Below are 7,412 nucleotides of genomic sequence, written 5' to 3'. Positions count from 1 at the left end.
AAATTTCAAATTTGAGGTACAGACTAATTATGGCAAAGTTTTTCACTATATTAACTATATACCCTTAGTAGTGCAAGATGATAGCTTAATTTGTGACTGAGTGATACATCATGAAAAAAGGATGGTCGTGTGACAGTAATGAGTTCCCGTAATTGACATCAGACTTTTCATATAATTATAGCCGTGCTAGATCATCTTTTCCAGATTTCTGGATGTTAAATTTCAATTCCAACATTGAATAGTTCAGTAAATTCCTTTTGTATCCCTCATCATCTCTATAGTAATTCTTTTCTAATTCCTTTTGTATAAACTCTTAGCTTCACTGTTATCCCTTTGACTTTTTCTTGATTATACATATGTTTTCATGACTTCAATAGTCTTGCATTAGTCTTCTACAGCTCTGAGAAATATCTTAGCTCCACTGTTTTGTCACATGCGGGTTTATGTTAAGTTTTTTCCATAATGTGACAGTCACAGCATCTGCCACATTTTGCAAAGAGTGTCAACCTATGGTCAATGAATATGAGGTAATTAGCTACAGTGAAACCTCGATATAACGACACCCCACGGTGCACTAATAAACACTCGCTATAGCGAATTGTCGCTTTACCGGAGGTGGAGCAAATAATAGCCAATATACCTGTTGCGAACAGATATACAGGAACAGGAGTGGTGCGGCGACAGATAAACATCTATCCGATAAACGTAAGCATAAATCCACACGAAAGGCGATGTTTTTTTGCATCACTAAATTTCCTTACTCAAATAACGACTAACTATTCAAACAATTTATAAGCGCCGCACTGAATAAAAATCATGCAATGCATTGTTTCGTCATCATTATATTTATTGAACGACAGTTTACCACATAAATTTGAGACTGAGCACTCCATTAACTTCATTTCTAACAGATCGCTAGCAATTACAGAGGTTAAGGAGTCTTCATGAAAGTCTTCCGGCGGTAAAACCCTCGCTATGGCGAGAGCCAACACCGAAAGGGTCTCGTAAAAACGAATTCTTTAACACGCTTATTATAGGGTCAATTGACGGTGCATCGGCTATCTCTCGTAATAGCGGGGGTGTCGCTATAGCCCGTATTCGTTTTAACGAGGTTCCACTGTATACAGCCTTGACAGGTAAATGTTAAATAAAATTCTTTAAAAGCCGTAACAAGCCGCGACTTTTTACGGCTTTTGAAGCATTTTATTTAAAATTTTCCTGTCAAGGCCATAGAGCTAATTACCTCATATTCATTAATTATAGCTTTTCAGTCAAAAGACCTTAACAAATTAATCCAACTAAAAACTAAGATCACTTCAATTGCTGTTGACATCCGTTTTCCCAAAAACTGTAAACACAATAATATCTTTCCCAAATTCATAAGTTCTCTGTCCCTTTATAAAAAATGCAACAAATCCATTGACACTAATATTCTGAGAAAAATCTTACTTGACGAGATTAACTTTCTCTATGCTAAAAGAAACGGACTGGAGGTTATCATGTACGACGTTCACCTTAAACTGACCAAGAACCTGACTTGGTGTGACCATTTTTTTATTTTTAACTTGTTACGGCTTTTGGAGCATTTTATTTAACATTTATCAAGCTATGGTGTTTATAGATTACTATCAAGTTAGTAAGGATTTCTTCTTTCAAGTGGCTAGGAAACTGAACATCTTGCATCTCATCTGCTACTCTTCTCGGAATTTCCAAATTACACACCCAAAACATTTCCATTTGATTTTCAGCATTCTTCCGTGAATGCTGAAAATCTAATGGATAGATTCTGTGACACCACATTTTGAAGGCTTCCAACCTTTATTTACCTTTACAGTATTTATTAAAATGCATTAGTTTACTATAGACATATCATCTGTATTATGCCTTGCCATTTCTTGATTTACCTTTACATACTTCTGTAGAGATACTATCCCATAGAATGCTAAGTTGGACTTTAATTTGGTTCTAATTTGCTGTTAGCTAGTCATGTAATGTCTGTATTCAACAATATGCATAGTTATAAAAATGAGCTACTCAAATAATTTGTCAGCATATAACTATACAATGTCATCCTACGTCATCCTACCATAATTTGAGCCCAATTCAAGTTTTTGATACTTTACCCAAAGTTATTTTATTGAGTTATGATGAAGCTGGCCTAATATCTCATAATGAAGTTTATGAATTGGTAGGGTGACAATTTGATCAGCACATATCTTTTTTATATTTCATATTTCTTTAATCTCAAGCTATGAAGGGTTGGATTTCATTTTTCTGAAAAAAGACCTGTTTATTCACTTAGAACCTGTTCTCAGATATCTAATTTGCTCTTTTGCTAGTTTTTGTATTGTGAGTGTTGGTATATAATATACAGTGCAACCTCGATATAACGACACCCCACGGTGCACTAATAAACACTCGCTATAGCGAATTGTCGCTTTACCGGAGGTGGAGCAAATAATAGCCAATATACCTGTTGCGAACAGATATACAGGAACAGGAGTGGTGCGGCGACAGATAAACATCTATCCGATAAACGTAAGCATAAATCCAGATGAAAGGCGATGTTTTTTTGCATCACTAAATTTCCTTACACAAATAACGACTAACTATTCAAACAATTTATAAGCGCCGCACTGAATAAAAATCATGCAAAGCATTGTTTTGTCAATCATTATACCTATTTATCGAACGACAGTTTACCACATAAATTTGAGACTGAGCACTCCATTAACTTCATTTTTAACAGATCGCTAGCAGTTACAGAGGTTGAGGAGTCTTGATGAAAGTTTCCCGGCGGTGAAACCCTCGCTATGGCGAGAGCCAACGCCGAAAGGGTCTCGTAAAAACGAATTTTTTAACACGCTTATTATAGGGTCAATTGACGGTGCATCGGCTATCTCTCGTTATAGCGGGGGTGTCGCTATAGCCCGTACTCGCTTTAACGAGGTTCCACTGTATACAGTTCATCATGAACCTTTTAGGCCTTATTAGACTTTGCAAGTAATGTTTTCAGGAGGAGCTGACGTAAGTTTCTAAATATTTTGAATTTCTAGTGCCTACTTTGTGGTCATTGTGTTTACGTACTTTTGACATTAGGAAAGCTTTAATATCTTGGATTTTGTATGCACTTAACATCACTCTAAATTTATGCAATAATCACGTGAAAGAAAGTACAATTAGCTGCTTGAAAATGATTTGATATCAGGGAATAAGATACCTATGCCAGCCAGCCTTAAGTATGAAACTACATAAGTTTGAATCCCTTATGTTTTAACTAAGAAACAGTAGAATGTGAAAGAGATGGTTATTTTTGCTACAAAAGCAGATATGTCTATTACTTGGGTTGACTCAGTATTCTTCGCTAGTTTCTCAGTAAAAAAAAATACTGTTATCTCATTGCATTAGTTTGGCCTGAGTGTGTTAAATGAAATTCCAAAAATTCTGAGTAATATATTGTGGCGGTTTAATGCTTATATTTTTTGTTCCTATGACAATAAGTTCTTTTTTAATGCAAACTTATTGAAAAGTAGCTCGGAGATAACTTGCTCGTTTGAGTCTTTCTGTCCTCTTAATAATGCTTTGGAACATATTTACAGTGTGCACAAGAATCGACACAAATGTAATTAGTGTTTTTCTTTTTCTTAAAAAATATTTTGTAAAGCACATAAGTATTAATATTTTTCTTTGTAAGTCGTCCCCCCAGACCTTGGAAGAGCTTCAGGATATTTTTATAAAGTATCATTCCATTATGTTATTTAGTTTATAGTTGTATCAACTATATTCCTTAAATAATTAAGCTTTTTTACTAACACTTCTGTGCCCTAAATGTTCAATGATGTCACTTGTATTATTTTTAGATTTTATTTTTGTGTTTTACTCTTCAAAATCCTTTAGACTACATTGTAAATGAAAAAATTAATTGCTTTTGGTTAATTTTACCTGACCATGGATATCCAAAGCGAGTTACATAAGTTTCATCCTGTTGGAATAATATCGTGACGATTTTGATGAATTGAGGAAAATTATCTTTCAATTGCTTACTCCTTCGATTTTCAGCCTTTAACCCGTTCGCATCCATACTCTGGGATTTAAATCGACCATCCGATTTAAATCAATCCATTTTCAGCTGAATAAAATCTACAAGTAAAGTATTTCTGAGGTGATTTACAATGGAAAATTTTTTCTAAATAGGCATCAGATGGCAGCTGCTATCAGGTGCACTATCTGTCCAAAAACTTACAAAAAACTCGTAAAATAAAAGCAGGATCAACTGATAGATATCACTATGTATTCTGTGTACCGGTACACGAGGGTAACCAGGAGGGGGCAGCTGCCCCCCCTAGAAGCAAAAGTAAATGCAGTTCAAAACGAAAATTTTGATAAAATTTTCTTTAGATCCAAGAAAAGTGATATTAGTATAAAACATGTATAAAAATGGAATATAAATATATTATTTTTATAGCAAACAATTTAAAAACTAATAATATGCTGTTATAATTTTCTTTAAATTTTAGTTTCCTTAACCTTTTGTGTGTTACAACTTGAGCGACCATGGCTGGTTCTCCCCCTCCCCCTTGTTTTGATCCTGGGTACGCCCTTGTACCAGTGTGCTTACGGTGTTTGTGGCCAGCTACAGGCTGCGTACCAGTATACTTGTGGATGTGAATGGGTTGAGCTGTATTTGTATTTGTTTAGGACATCTGCTTGCTAATTATCATGTAAAAATATCTATGTAACATCTGGTTTCCCTTAAATAATGTATTTTCTCAGTGTCATTTGTAAATCACATAGATAGAGAGTTTAAATGAAGATTGTGATGTGGAAGTTGGTGGTTATAATGTTGTGGTTGCATGCATTTTGAAGCATGTAATTGGGTTAGGAGTCTGTGTTATTTGGTATTATATGCTGGCATAATTTTTGGTATCAGCTATCTTGTTGATGTTTATATGATGCTGATCAGTGATGATAACTCCAAATTTCCTGCAGCAATATACTCCAGAGAAGTACGGGATGTACTTAATACTGGACATTTCGGAACTAGGCTATTTATATCCAATGTATTCTAACATCCTATTGTAGATGCTTCGTATCCATGAGTCTAATTGTGAGATATATTCTTACCTTCATTTTTCTTTCCTTAACATATTTCATAGGTTAGGGTGCAATACAATGTGTAATGCAATGGGGAATTTTGCATTGTTATTGGATACCATACCTCGTAAGAATAGGTGTTTCTATGGAATCCAAGTACATATATGCTGGTTGGGTAGTGGATCATTTCCTGTGGAATAACCATTTATGTAGTAATGTTTTGGAAGCCATCGATTAAAGTAACCATTAGAAGAAGCTGCTCCTATGCATCAACTCTTGAGTTTGGTTCTTGTAAAGTACATCTTGCTGGCAATTTGAGTTTGAATGTTTGTCATTGGGAGAGCATATCCAGAAAAATTATCAAACAGAAAATTTTATTGTGTGAGACTGTTACGGCATATCCTGGGGAAAAATAATTTAGCATTGAGAAATCATCATTGAAGCTAATGAAAAACATTAAAATATGCAGTTCAGTTACCTGCCTTTTTATGTGTAGATTTTTCTTGGAGCATATTTAATGGCTGATTTTGATAGGGATTGCATAATAAGGAGATGATATTTTTCCATTTCTCGATCCCTTTGCTACTGCTAGAGACGTGCAGCGTGAAAAATCGACTAATGTAAACCAGGGCAATTTTGCCACTTTAATTGTTTTTTTTTTTGCTGTTGAAAATACAGCTGGAAGCAGTCGAAAAAGAAAAAAAAAATCTTTTTCAACTGCTTTCTTGTAAGTTTAGGTACGAAAATGCTTTACAACCATCATAAACCATTAGTCTTGGTCTCTAATTCCAAAATGAGTGAAAAAATGACAACTTAGTAAATTTTATACGTTGAAAAAATTAGAAACAGTTGGCAAGGATTTCTCGACACTGGGGCGGGCAACTTTACCATTTGAGTTATAACCAGTGGAAATTTAAATAAAACAATGGGAAAAAATATTTTGTGCTTTGAAAACTCCTTAATACGAAGAAAGGTTCATAGAGATGCTCAAAATATTCAAAGTGGAATGTTTAAAATTCACTAACTTCAGTATTTAAAGAAAACTTTGGCATTTTCATCTGAAAAGGTAAAGATCCAATGGGTTTCATTGTAAGGAGGATCAATTATATCGCTTATATGATGAAATCATAGGCACCTCTCTTGGTTAGTTGGGGAACTTGGTAGGGTGCCAAACATAATATTTTTCAAAACTTAGCAAAGTTGTCCCACTTGGCAAAGTTGTCCCGGTTTACAGTATCTTAACCCTTTCACAGTTAAGTTGATGATTTCACAATCTCATGCTGTGGGGTTCACCGCTTCCCAGCTACTCCTCAGCCTTGTGCATGGCCCTCTTATGGTTCATTGATGATTATACGCTTGTGAAAATTCTTTCCCTCAATAAAAAGTTTACCTCGAAGGAGTAAATGAACCAGGATTCTAATGACATCACTATCTCATGAAAAGTGGGCAGCAACTGTATCTTTTTAATTATTATTTTAAACTTATGAGAGCTCATTTGAAAGAATTAGATTGTTATTTCCATTATTTATCTTTCCATTCCATCTGCAGCATTCCCGTAGTGAAATGTGATTTCGGGTCTGATTGAAAGACCCTAATGTACATAGACGGTTGGATTGTTATAAGGTTCATTTATATTTTCATAGTGAATCTTGTATCTGAATGTGTTCATTCCATTCTAGGCTTATTTCTTGTTTCTATATTGTGAAAGGTTGGATTCTTCGTATTCTGTTGTATATTTTTGCGCTGTAGTTCCTTTCATTTTCGCACATTCCAACTCACACTGTATTATTAATCATTGTTGATGCCTTAGAATATTATCCTACTAGTGATGTTTCAATATATCTGTATTAAAATAAGAATGTATATTTTGGTATGAGTAGTTATATAGTATTTTTGAAAACTTATTATCCTAATTATGTGGGCAGCACCTAGATGTAGAGGAAGAGATAGCATTATGTCGGTGAAATCGATTTTTTGCAACTAAGTGAATCATTATGTAATGAAGTTAACTATTTATCTGCAACATATGGAGTGTATGTTGGCATTATTTTGTCGGAAATCATGTCTTTATCCTCATTGATTGTGTGATAGGATAGTTTGAATTCCATCTTGTTGCCACTTCAAATTTATTTATTACCATTTGTGCAATGTTCTGGTTAGAGTACTTGTGTGGAAAAATTCCACTTCATGGAGCAATAGGTCATATCATCTGTGTTCTAGGGAGAGAATTTTTTTTGGATGTAAAGGAATGGTTTAAGAATAAAAATCAACAATTTAGGATGAGCCATTTACTGAGATGTATTTATATACATAGTTCA

Source organism: Ischnura elegans, chromosome 8, assembly GCF_921293095.1.
Source record: "Ischnura elegans chromosome 8, ioIscEleg1.1, whole genome shotgun sequence".
Taxonomy (NCBI): Eukaryota; Metazoa; Arthropoda; class Insecta; order Odonata; family Coenagrionidae; genus Ischnura; species Ischnura elegans.
This window is presented reverse-complemented; position numbering follows the sequence as displayed.